The sequence below is a fragment of the Phytophthora infestans genome, genomic scaffold (genome assembly GCF_000142945.1).
Source record: "Phytophthora infestans T30-4 supercont1.83 genomic scaffold, whole genome shotgun sequence".
Lineage (NCBI taxonomy): Eukaryota > Oomycota > Peronosporomycetes > Peronosporales > Peronosporaceae > Phytophthora > Phytophthora infestans.
Window position 1 is genome coordinate 310,336 of NW_003303676.1, and position 13,931 is coordinate 324,266.

Below are 13,931 nucleotides of genomic sequence, written 5' to 3' on the forward strand. Positions count from 1 at the left end.
AGGGGTCCTAGATCCACCGAGAGTGTCCACGCTCCAAAGCGAGTGCCGCGTGCTGCCAATTGGCCATACCGAAGTTGCAAGTGTTCGACATGGCCAGCGGCCACCTTTCTCGTACTTGATCTTGGCTGTCCCATTTTTTCTAAGCTCCGGGATACCAGGCCGAGGTCTAAAGTAAGTTATGTATGGCCGAATCTAAAAATTCCTACACCACATTTGCACAGCTTGCATCGCCGATTGCAGTAATGAGCTAGGCTATTCTTCCCGCGACACGGAGCGCACGACCCGAAGCTCCTGCGAATACTATCGCGATCTCCATGTCGGGCGTCTCGACGCTCTCTGTCAATGCTCTCGTTGCGGCTGGTCACCCCATCACGGACGAGAATCCGTGCGAGAGAAAGTCCCTTCGGCGACGTTTCGACACTCGAGGTCTCATCAGCGGCTGCGAGACGTCGTTGCCCATCGTCCGACGACGATACGTCGCTATAGACGCATCGTCGCCCATGACACCGATTCCGCTATGCCTCCAAACCGCCCGGCGAACCGTCGCCCGGTCCGCACTCAAGCTCCGACCGCCCAGCTCTGCTACACAGCTACCCCTGGATACGGCGTGCATCATCGCGCGGACGGTCCAGCTCACGTCGCTTGCGGCGGTCATATCAAGTCAGTCGTAGTCACGTCACTCGTGACCGTTCCCCGGACAGTGATCGACCTGCCTTTGCTTCGTCCGCGAACGTCGCTGCGCTTGCTCAGTTTACCTTCGTACCGAATTGCACCTCGGGCGATGAGTCGTTCTTCACCCTTGATTAGTTCGTTCAGCACGCGATCTAACGCTCGGATGTTGTCCAGACTCAATCTTCCAAGGTCGTGCATCAGCCAATCACCGCCGCACGAGAGAAGAAACTGTTCCACGTAATCCGTGCCGTCGCTTTGCCTCTTTTCGACCTGAAGTCGAGCGTTGCCTGTGTAGCCATTAAGGTGATTAATCGCAGACGTGTTCCTTTCGTTTATGTGTCTCAGAATAGTAGCGAGCTGCCGGAGGCTGTTTGTACCTCTGACACTAGTAGTCGAGGAACCCCTTCTACAGCCGATTCCACATACAGCGAGTCTTCTTTAGGGGTCGGCAAAGCGAGTGGATAGCGCCATCACGCAGACTCAGCTCAAACGCGGTGCACCACTGATCCGGCGACGTCCGGTTCCCTTCATTTCGTAAGCACAGGTCTTTAACCACTGCATCCAATTGTCGCTGTTGTTACGAGGACCACTGAACAGCTTGATGCGGTCTAGTGGGAGATGCGAGGCTAGTATAAGCTCGACCCTGAGCCGCCGCGCTTGCAGCGCACAATGCCTCCAACTGGTGGGATAGCTCTTCTTGCCGATTTTCGTCGACCATGTCCCAACTGTCGCTGTTGCTATCGGACAAACCGTCGTCGCGCCTACTTCGGAACTCGCGCCTGCGCGACACTCTGTTTGACCGCCGCAATCTCCGCTCTTCATACCAGGGATCGTCGCTTTCGGTGGCTAAACATCGGGCTCGGCAAGCGGAATGTGGCGCCACCATGTGCGGGCCTGGAAGTAAGGCGAGTCGTCCCCTTAGTGAAAACGTTTTCGCGGGCTTTAAGAGACCCTTGATCTTTCGCCGGCATATCCGGCAACGGAATTATGGCTGGGTCTGCAAGTTAAGCTACCGTCCTCGCCACCGGTTGGCTTTCCTTGGCGAGTTCTTTAGCACCAAATGCAGTGCGAGGCTTCTTCTTCAACTTGTGGAGATCAGCTCCCACTTCAGACGGCGTCCACTTCTTCAGCGCCATGTTCAACGTGTAGTGGCGAGTCACCAAACCCATTGCCTGCAATAGCGACACCGTATTGTCGGCGACTTGCGTCGTGCAGCAAGCTCACCGGGTAGGTCACCTCGTCGCGCAAATCACCCTACGTTTCTTGGAGCACTTGGCGGGGGTTGAACAGGCGTGTCCAGTCACTTGTTAGCATTGATGCGTAACGCCTCACTAGGGCTTTGTTCGCCGCTGGAGTGTCGTCATTGACTGGCGTGACGTACAGCAAGCGTTCCCGAGTCTCGCGCAGCCTTCTGCGATGGTTCATCATCATCCTCTTCGTCTTCCCAATCGTCGTAAGTTGCACTCGGCCTTGTCACGGCCGAAACTTAGGCAGCCAGGTTTCGCGAGGGGGGGGGGGGGGGTTTCGCCGCCTCTCTGCTTCCCGCCGACAGCACCGCCTTCTCGAGAGGCGCATGCTTCATATCCGTAGGTGGTGTCGACTCCTGACGATCTTCACCGTAGCCCAAGGGTTCATCCGTCGCTTGCGCGCCGTCGTCGTCTTCCAAGTCCAGGAAACGCTCCGAACCCTCCCCAATCTTTGTCATCCGCGTCGACGCCGTCATCGAGCAACGATCTGTCGTCCGGCTCGCTCCACCTTTCATCGGTATCCCTGCTACCGCTGATTTCGACTCTCTCAGCATCTTCAGTTATCGTGGGTATTTTGCCCAAATTCGCCTACAAAGTGTAACGGTAATAAAAGATCACACCGAGCCTGGGTCACGGCGTCGGTTGAGGTGTAGGGATTCACTAAAATATGTAGCGAGCCTCTGCACCCAGCAATTCACATTCGACGAGGGCTGACAGAAGCTGGGACGTACCCGAAGCCCCTAAGTAATTTTCAGCACCCCGCGCCGACGCTTCCCATTCTTACTGTCTACGATAGTAGGCAAAACACAAAAATGTAACAGGCAGGAGCTTAGCCTGTACGTCTACCCCCCCTCTCCAATACACCGTGGCACCAACAGCGGAATGTTGCCTATGCTCCTTAACTCTTTTGCGGGGGTGCCCGAGAATAACTCAGGTTGTAAGTTATCTGTAGTATACGATTAATACCGGGATCTCTAATATCGAGAATCCAATACCGAACTTCCCTCAAATAGGGAACAAACCAAAACACAAACCCTTAACTAGTCGCTCCTCGGTATACCCTTCATGCCACTAAAGGTAAGGTACTTACCTCGACGCTTAATGCTTGAGTGCTCCAGGGGAAATTCTGCTCTGTTATGGTTAGAGCCAGTTGGCCCTTACTCCCTTCTAATCCTCTGTACCCTTATCTTCAATATACAACAATTCAGTAAAATCAGTCCGGACCTTACCGTGGGTCCTATCCGAATTGCTACGACCACTTAATGCTTTGGGCTGGTGTGGTCCACACCACTGTGACGCCGCGTCGTCACTTGAGCCGTCGATTCCAATAGGTCGAAGATTCCGCGAATAATCGTTAGAACACTCTGGCGATGGTTCGTGATTTGATCCGCTGTATCCCAGCAATTTACTTTATCACAACTTCCCCTGGCAAGACTCGAGCAACGGAACTTAGTGAGCGTCTTGGTACTTCGCAACTTGACTTCATGAGCGGCTTCGTACGTCGCGCCGCTGCCCAGGCGTTTAACCGCATCGTGTATATGTCGTCACCGGTACATTTGCTGTCATCGATTCGCCTCTTGTTCGTTGTTCTGCTCACTTTGTCTGCTCACCGCTTTCTAACGACGATTTGCCTGGGCCTGATGACGCCTCGGCTTCTCCGCCTTCTGGTCCTACTTATGCTGTCGCTGACGACGCTCCTGGTTTACTTGTTTCCTCGTCGACGGCACACGAGACTACGTCGGCTGTCGCCAGTCACACCTTCACGCCCCAGGCGGCTATCACCGGCATATGCGAGAACACGTTACGCGATATTGTCGACAACATCGCGGAAGCGGTCTCAAGCCGAAGTCTGGATATGTCCGCGTCGCAGCTCCCTGCGGTGATGAAAGTGCTAGTGCGCGCGATGGCCCGACACCCGCGCTCCGATAACCGAAAAATTCTGGATCGGGTCGACAGCGCTCGCACCGTGGACGAAGTCTACTTGACCGTCGCTGCCGAACCGTCGCCGATCTGTGCCACTTCGTGTGACGTCGAGAGACTTCGCGCACAACTAACGTCGACTGAACGCGCTCGCCAGTCATTGGAGAACAAGAGATCCGCCGAGGTGGAACTTTGCGAGAATCCTGAGCTGTTCGCTTGTCAACGCGCCTCCAAACTCGACGAGCTGAAGTTATTACTCAAGCGAGCGCGAGATTCTGATGCAGCGCACCCCCGGAGAGTCATGGACACGCAAGCAGCCTTCGAGTCCCACACTGAGCTCACGGCGAAGCTTCAGCAGTTCATTGTGTCCGTCCAAGACGAAACCCTTCATGTTTGCAAAAGCAGATCGCGCGAGAGGGCGAGACCGTCAAGGCGAAAATGGCGGCCAGCACTTCCCAGCTAAACAGAATTCATTGCCCGCTGTTTGACCTCGCTCACAGATGTACAAGCACTGCGGACGAAGGTTGCTACGCTGCATGACCGAATCAAGTGTCAGATGCGTTCGGACGGGATACTCCGTCAGCAGGTCAACCTTCGAGCTTTAGATGCGGACACTCTGGTACTGGCCACCGAATGCTTGTCATGCGTTCCTTTGCGCTTTTCTCACCGAGCTTGACATGTTCTAGCCATCATCGATGATTTGTTCTTACAGGCATCACCTCAGGCGTCATCAATTTTTCACTTTTGGATCTCGTCAAGTCGACGTCCGACGTCCTGCGTCAGCTCCAGGAACTTGACGGGGTGTCCGGTGTCACCACATCTCTCGAATTCAACGTGGTGAAAGCCGTCCACCGTACCAAAAACGTGAGCAAGGGTCGACGCATTTGGCGCCGCTCCAGCTCCAGTGAATCATTGGATGAGCAGTCGACTGACAATTCCGATTGTCGTCGTCGCAGATGCAAGTCCGGCGATACTTTCTTGGCATCCGCTGATTTGGTGGATGTACCCAGCTTGGAGAGCGAGCCGACCGCTTCCAAGTGTCGTCGACTCTGCCTGAAAGAAACGTTCACGAAGCAAACCGTCTCAAGCTCCTCACCTCCCGCATCGCCCCGTACTCCGTCTTTCGGTGGAGCGCCGTCCGCACCTCTAACTGCGGCCACCGTAGCGCGTCCTCCTGGTGGCAGCGAAGCGTCGTCGGTGGCTTAAAACGCTGTCCTGCATTCCTTACCGTATCGACGTTCGCGCCTGGTTTCGACCCTCGTCAACTTATTTCGTCGTCCTCCATCCCAGAGCCGACCCATGGTGTCCAACCTGTCGTGCTCTCGTCGGAAAAGATGCTGGCGTCGTCGTCGTCGCCTGTTGTCGGCCTCCGCTTTCACAAGCGGGCAGCTCGATGGTGCTGAAGTTGATCACCAGCGCTCGCGTACCGTCGCCAATCGGGGGCAACGCCGTCGTTCAGCGGATACAAAAGACTTGACTGGATTTAACACGCAGACGCGTGAGGCGATGGATCGGATGCAGCGTGTCCTGTTTGCTACCTGCTTTCCGCTCAAGACCGACCGCCTCAACAATAACAAGAATGTAATGGATGCCCTCACTGCACGCGTCTTCCGTCACTTCCCGCTACTGAAAGAAATGAGCCCCACAAGTCGAGCTGTGAAGCGCCTCGAAGAGGCTGTTGCTCACGCTGAATGCTCATCAGCTGATCTGCTTGCATGCTCTTCGCACCTGACACTACCCGTGAAGACTCCAAGACAAGTAATACACCCACCCGAACAGACAAGAGAACGAAGCGATAACCAGAAGACTATCGATCATCAGGCGCTGTGATTAAGCACTTTATGGAGCATATCGAGCGACAGGACGCTCGCATAGATGCACTCGAAGCTAAGCAAAACAGCCTACACCAAGAAAAACACGAAGCTGTCCAGATGAAGGCATATATGAAGTTAGCACATTAAGCAAGAAACAACGCAGGTGGGCTCCAGCTCACCTTCATGCTACCTGTTTGCGTGGTACGCTTAATATCCACGCTGGTACACACTGGCCCCAAAACAAAAGCGATCGAGAGCGAAGTTGCTGGTGGCCTTCATGAAGATTTTTCTTGAAGACGGCTTCGTTTATTTGACCAAGAGGCTGACGACTATTGTGACTGTGTTCTGGAGGTGGGCAAGGAAGCAGAGAAAGCCGTACTTGCCTTCCTGGACGGCGCGATAAAGATCAGCTCGCGTGGGTCGAGCGTCGTCCTTCAGCACTTGCAGGCTCTTCGCAGCAAAGGAGACCTACACGACAGAATAAAACGCCATCAAAACCTCCTCCAGTCTGCAGCCATTCGCGACCCCGCTCCTGGCTACACCCCAAGATGTTTTAGAAGTTAAGGATTAGCAACATGAGCGGATAGCTAGCAAATTCATCGTACACGTTTGCGTGTAAGTAAGAGGTTGTTACGCTGTGCCATAACGCACACAGCGTAACCACATATTACTTAGCCTAGATATCTAAGCAGGTAGAGCACCACGTCTTCAGCCACTAGCCCCTGACGAGCCTCCACCTCACAATCAAAGAGATGACGACGGCTGGATTTGAACCAGCGTCATTAAGGAAGAGCCCTGTGCTCTTCTACTGAGCTGCGTCGTCGTTGGGTGAGGGGTGTGGTGGGGTGAGGAGGGGGGGGGGTGCTGTGGAAAGATTCTTGATTGACCGACAGCCTGAGCTGTGGAGCTTGAGTGGTCGAGTTAAACGTCTGCGTAGTTGAGCGAAAACCAACAAGATTGAGCGTAGACGCCTCGTTGTCGGGATCAGTTTTGTGTGTGTTGAGCTCTGCTAGTCTGTGAGTCACAGGTTGGGTGCGAGTCTAAACATATTTAGGTGGCAGGACAGGATTGGTGAAAAAACGACCAATAAGTACGTACAACTATAACTGGCTGTCGTTGGTGCTCTTAATGGTGGACCCCGCCACAAAAAATGGGGTCTCATTGTTGGATTTACCAGACTAAGAGCACATGGCGCCTGGTCGTAAAATGCATGATTTTGTTTTTAACTATTCTCAGCCCACAGGCGATTTCAGGTCAATTTCTTGCGCCTAAAACAATGATTGAAAGTCTCTCTGCAGCCGCTCCCCACTCGGGGTGTCTCCCCTATCCCACGCCGTACCGCGGCTGTCAGTAAAATGTATATTCAGAACTGTTCGTACGGTGGTTCGTTTTTGCACTTTGTACCTGCTTTGAGGTACAGGTCATATGGTTCGAGGGTCTGTGGTGTAGTGATTTCTCCAGAGTTACGGATAATCGCCCGTCGACAAAGATGCGGCACCGTCGAAGATGTTCAAGCGACGAACCCTCGGTCACGTGATGTACGGTGCATCCAAGAGGCGGGAGACTCGACTGTGTCACTACCAAACACTCAACGGATATTGGATAAAGTCCAGATGTCACTCAATCCAGGCTGACCTTATTATTAATAATGGACTGGCCGTATTCGCTTTCAGGAGCCAAGAATTGACCACCTACGCTACGAACCCTCGGTGGCGGTTGGGATGAGCTCGCGGAAGCCACAGCGACCATTTGAAGGCACGTTCACCGTCTGGGACAGGGCGCAAGCTGTTAAAGATGCTCATGCGACGCTGCAGACGACGCTTGGCGTGCAAGAAGATCCATAACGGACCATTGTTCACTTGATATTTGTAAACATGATTAGGTCATCTTATTAGGGATAGACCCGAAGGGCAAACACAAATACAGAATAGAATTTTCACTCAAGCACACAGAGCGACGTCCAAGGTAAGCGTCTGGTCAAGCTTGTTCGAGTGTGTTATGCCTGTCGGTCAATCCAAGCTCTTTAGCGAGGGTTCATCCGGTAAGACCAAGAGACTGTGTGTATTGGCCGATTACTATCGGGAGGTTTTACGTGACAGCTTATTGTTGCCTATTTGCACGACTTCCAACCGAGTGTTGAACACTCGGTGCCCTCGTAAAAGACTTACCCGTGCCAGGTACCCTTCCGCTGTTGGAACCACGAGGATTCATAACACCTATTAGCTTTGCTCGTGGTAGCAGTGTGTTCCTTTTTTACTGGTTGGGCTATATAAGTAGTTTACAAGGTCCAGTCTGTCCAAGTGCAAGGGCAGAACAGGGGTCTTCAGGTCCGCCCGAACGATCGTTTGCTATCCTAGCAGACGTATTGTTGTGGGAACGTCCTAACTACATTTGTAGCTAGCGTTCACGTGGGAATTCCAACCCGCAACCCCGGAACAGAGTGTGACCATTGTAAACTGTTTGTATGGCCTTCCAGTTTACGAGCTACCAAGAGAAGAAGAAGAAGAAGAAAAAGAGAACAATAAACATGGCAAAAGAACAACCGACGGTACCAGGTACGCCTGCCAAGTCGGGCGGAGCTCACAACGAGGGATCAAGTCCGAACGGGTCGGCTGGACGCTTTGCACCCACCACCGAGCTTTTGGTGAGCTTCGAGGACGAGGCAGACATCGGTCCTGACGCCCATGATTGCGACGACTATAAAGACCAGACGCCGGCTCCAGATCTAGGAGCATCGACACCGGAGGCGGCCACGCTATCATCAGGGCTGAGCATATTGACGAGCTAGACGACGTTGCAGGACCAGAACCGGTCTATGAAGAATATGGCGATGGGACCGAGGGTTCTAACCTTTCGGTGGCGAGTGCAAAGTGTGATGTAGCGAGATCAGCAAAATCTGCGAGATTGCTGGGTCCAACTTACCAACTGCTCCCAGACACCGACTAACGGAGGGGGTCCCCCGATGATCCGTGTTCTGCTGAACTTTCCTCACCTTGTGTACCCGTCGGTAGGGCGGGATCTTGCTCTCTTGGTAACTACCGAAGAGTTCAAGTGGTGAAGCTTGAGTGTCTTGGCGAGACGTGGGGATGGAGTGGAGCAGCAGTGGAAAATCTTCACTCTGCGTCCGTGGATAGTTCCGAATCCTAAGCGAATATTCGAGCTTATGGATCCAGGGCCTAGATCGTGGATCTGGCCGTAGGGTTGCCTTGCGGGTGTGTTCCCTTGCCTTTGTAGTTCCTTTGCGTCGTACTTGCCGCCTCCTGTGACGGGATCTTGAGCGTTTAGAGCCTCTAGGGTGTAACCGACCAAGTAGTAAATTCGGTTAGCCTGTCGGATCTGCACAAGTAAAGGAAAAGCTCACTAGGTTGTAGGATCTGGCCAATGTATTATCCAGTTATCACTACCAACACTAGGTTCGCAATTCCCAACCTTCTCCGAGCTCGTACGGCCAATGTAGTTCCGGTTCTTGAGGGCAGGAAGGCACTTGCGTGTTATTGTGCAAATAGAAGTCTGTATTGATACTTAAGCCTATACCTGCCTGGATTTCTACCTTCTATGTCCTTCACTTGCTAAACCCCTTACCAGGCTCGGCTGCATGTCCCTTCTTCCCTTGACCCATCATCCCAGCTGTATTATCTTCAGATCCACCAGATCCATGGCGTAATCATTATGGTCACCCTATTAAGGGTATCCTCATCCGGCTTGGATCCACTTCACGGTACGTGTACACTCGTCGTGGATCTGAACTCTCCAATTATCCAACATCATCTTGCAACCATCTGTGATCCCCATTGTCCCACGAAAGTTCGAGATCCACTGCATCCATCATCCCTGTGTCCTGGATCCAGGTCCCTCTATGCGGGATCCTCCATCCTTGGATCCGAACTCGGAAGTGTGGGATCCGGGGCGCCTCGCGGTGGATCTTGACTTCTTGTTAGCCGTGGCTACTAGATCCACCTTCAGAGGGCACCTACCCTCATTCCTTCATGGGATCCACACTCGATCCACCCATATATAGTATATGACGGAAAATGAAAAGGAGAGGAGTAGAATCCTCGGTAGATGTGTTGGAGAGAGAGAGGAGTGTGCTGATGCTGATGAGGGCACCAACGAGGGCACGCTCGGCGTGGTTTCGAGTGCAGCACGAGACAAGCCCAAGGGTCACGCCAAGATGATAAAGTTGAACCCTGACGAGAGACAGGGGTGGTGGTCGGCCAAGAAATTTGACCGACGAATCAGAATGAGAGTTCGTGTGCAAGACGCTGTAAACGACAAGCGAACGAGGATTCCCCTCGTCACGGGAGCGAACGTTGGTGTGACACCTTTGCCAAGAAGTTGTGGCTCCGGGACGTACCTGATCACGGACGTCGTATTGACGTTTTGAGGAATCAGCGAAAGCAAATTTTCTACGACACGACGAGCGTGCGTCAAGATTACTCTCGGGTGGGAGAAGACGTGTTCGAATTTGAGATGTGGGTAAAGGCGCATAGTGCAGGCGTCGACGTGGTACTCGGGACCGACTTTATGATTCCAGCTGAGATTCGGTTGGACCTGTTTCACGGCGCGGCGCAATTGCCGCACAAAGTCCAAATCCCACTGATCAAGACCAAAAACATGATCGACAGTAAAGACAACGGCTCTCATGTTAATGCCGGGCCACCCGAGCGTTTGGACATTCAAGCGCACGAGTGGCGAAAGTATCGACTAGCGAAGCGTTAAGTCGGAATGGAAGAAGGGGCATGCTCCGATTAGACAGCGTGGTCGCCGCATACCGCTACGATTTCTTGGCAAACTGTACGAGCTGCTACGAGCTTTGTTGAGAGCAGGACTGGTCGTCTTTTCAGACAGTCCATGGGCCTCGCCGATTGTGATTGTGATGAAAAAGAACGGGCTGGACAACTGGCTCTGCATTGATTACAAGATGGTGAATGGCATCACCGCAATCATGGAGTATGCAATACTGCTAGTCGACGATCGGTTGACCGATCTCGAGTGCTACCTATGGTTCTGCTCGCTGAATGCTGCAAGGTCGGTTTGAATACTCGGAGACGATGCGTATAGCTGAAGAACATGCCAAGGAGCGTCGTGGAGAAAGCACCGTGGGTTCGTTTCAAACGAAGTCCGCGGCAGACCGCGAAGCACCGGTGGTGGCCGACCCTGTATTACAACTCGTCAACAGTCCTGTCGTTGACATGTTTACGAACGGGGGGAAGACCTATCATCGCTGGTACCCATGTTTGGTCGACGATCGTTTGTGAACGATATTTGCTTTGGTGGCGAGGCTTTCGACAGCTGTCTGGCGACACTGGACCGATCGCTGGCGAGGTTGCACAGTGTCGTATCAGTATTAGTTTCACCAAGCATCTTCTGCCAGCCAAAAGTGGACTTTCTGTCGCATAAAATTTCACCAGAAGGTATCAGGGCTGATCCGAAGAAGCTTGCAGCCATCACCGAGCGTTCGTTTCCAGCGAGCAATCGGTGCAAGCGGTCGTTCCTTGGAGCGCTTAATTACTACAATAGCTTTATCCAAGACTTTGTTGTCTACGGTGCGGCGCTGTACCAGCTGAAGGATGAAGCCTTTGTTGCTGAAGGTGGTCTTTCTGTTGCACGTCGTTCCTTCGAGAAATTGAAGGCGAGTGCTTCACATGCATCCATCCTCAAGCACTTCGATCGGTCGAAGGAAGTTCATGTCATGCTCTTTGCGAATGAATGGGCGTTGAGCATGATGCTTATGCAAGAACACGAAGGCAAGTAGCACCCCGTACGATTCCTCGGCCGTGCGCTCAAGGAATCCGAAATGAACTTCCATCCAGCTGAGAAGGAATTTTTGGTGTTATTGTTGCTGTTGAAGAACTGTTAAGTTCAGCTGGCAGGAAAGACGCTACATGTCTATACACGATTCTCGACGTTAGAGTGGACATAAAGCGAAGTCTCTCTTCGGACGCGCGGTCCAATTCGCAGTGCTGCTTTTGCAGTGACACTTGAAGGTACACCGCGTGAAGGAGAAAGATGTCGCCTTCGCGCAGCTACTGCAGTCATACATCACGAGCTTCGTCGAGTTGGAAGACTTACTCGCGCCGGTGGCACCTTCAAGCAAGGGCTCACCGACTATACGAATGGACCCGGCGTTGCTTTACGCCAGGCTTCCCAGTAAATACTGCGGATTCGTCATGTCATTTGACGGAACAGCGACGACTGAGAAGTACGGTTGCTACGGGAGTTGTTCCTGGGTGTTGTGGAGCCTTCCTGAGTGGAAGATAGGGATCGCTGCAACCGCTTACCTGTCGGCCACCATGGTGAAAGAGGCAGAGTACGCAGGGGTGATAAACGATGTCAAGGCTGCTACTGCGTACGGTGCCGAGGATTTAGCCATCGTTGGTGACTCAAGGCTCGCGATTCAACAATCACTAGGGGTGATAGCATGCACGAAGGAGACACTGCTAGCGCTGCTGAATATTCACAAGGAACTCGCGGCCAAGCTTCGATCGCTGAAATATCGTCATGTTGTGCGAGAATACAACGCTGCCGCGGATTCATTAGCCACTGAAGCGCTGAATTTGAAGGTCCGTCGTGTGATCTTGGCCGAAACGCGCAAGTCGGAACTGGCGTCGCTGAACCGTATTCAGGAAATGAACTACGATCCGGATGAAGTCTCGGTAGATGTTTCGTCACGTGGAGCAGAGCGTCAAGTACATGTACTGTCAGGCAGCGAGTCTTCAAAGGGGAACACCTTCGAAAATTTCGTGGTTGATTACAGCTCACCAGAGTACGATTATGGTAATATGGCAGTGATGACCAGGCGACAGACGAAAGCTAAGAAACGCGTCAGGGTTGCAGATGAACACTCGGAAGGGGTCACAAAGGTTCAAGAATAGCATGAAGAACGACGAGAGCTGCCCAACGAGTATTCAACCGGTGAAGATTAGCTAAACTATCCTCCCAAGACTGTGCCAGCGGCATTTCCCGATGCGGAAGATGTTGACCCAGTAGCAATACAGCGTGAGCGACGCAGACGGATAATGGTGACACAGGATGAGAAGCAGAAGTGGTCTAACATCAATAAGGTGCTTATGGGCCAAGCGGAAGAGCTGAGTTGTGAAGAAGCTCGAATTGCCAAGAAGTATGCTGACCGATTCGTGTTATCAGAAGACGGCGCGCTGAACTATCTTGGATTGAATCGTCGGTACGACCACGGTTGGCAAGAAGCGACCAAGTGGCGGCTTGTGGTACCGACAACGATGATTCAAGAGGTCTTGCTGAACTGTCACGACTCGCTGGGAGGTGGATATCAAGGTGTGGTTAGAACCTTCCATCGTGTTAAGTCCGATTATTATTGGATCGGCTTGTACGCTGACGTGGAGAAGCATGTGAAGTCATGTCCAGATTGCAGCTCGAGTAAAAGCCGTCCGCAGCTTCGTGGATACTCACCTGGCAACGTACTAGCCGAACGACCTTTCCAGATCGTCTCGATGGACTTCGTTATCCCACTACCGAAATCTCGCAGGGGCAACACGGCGTTGCTCCTATTTCAGTGCTCGTTCACGGGATTCGTTATTGCCAAGGCTATGTCAGATACGACTGCACTGAGTGTTGCCCAAGTGTTCGAAAAATGTGTGTACCGACGGTTCGGAGCCCCATCATTAATAAGGCATGACCGCGACCCACGCTTCATGAGCGAGGTGTTCCAAGCGTTCGCAGAGATGATGCAGTCAAGATCAAGAGCAACTTTGAGCTATCGGCCACCGGCTAATGGACAGCAGGAACGCTCGGTGAAGTCAGTGATGGGGTCCGTACGAGTGTACGCGGAAGACCGTCTACAGCAAGATTGGGACGAAATCGCGGAGAAGCTAGTATTTGCTAATAATACTTCTCAGGACACGACGAGGGAAGAAACACCGTTCTACCTCGGTCACGGTAGGGATGCGCAGTCGACGTTGCGGGCGATGTCGTCATCACTAGAACGGGGACTCGGTAGACAATCTGACGCACTGGCGTGGAGACGCGAAATCAATCGACAACACGAGATCGCCCTCGCGGAGACGCGAAATCAATCGACAACACGAGATCGCCCTCGCTCGGTGGGTGGCGAAACATCACTGCCACCACTTGTATCACCAGGAGAATAATCCACCGAAAGCTCATCATCATCCACGTCAACTCCACGACCATCATCACCATTGTCATCGTCATCAATCTCCATTGGAAAATCAGTCGAAGGGGCCCTTGGTGCGGCAGCCGTTGGAATAGTCGGAGCCGGCTTTGAAGACTCGGGGGATTG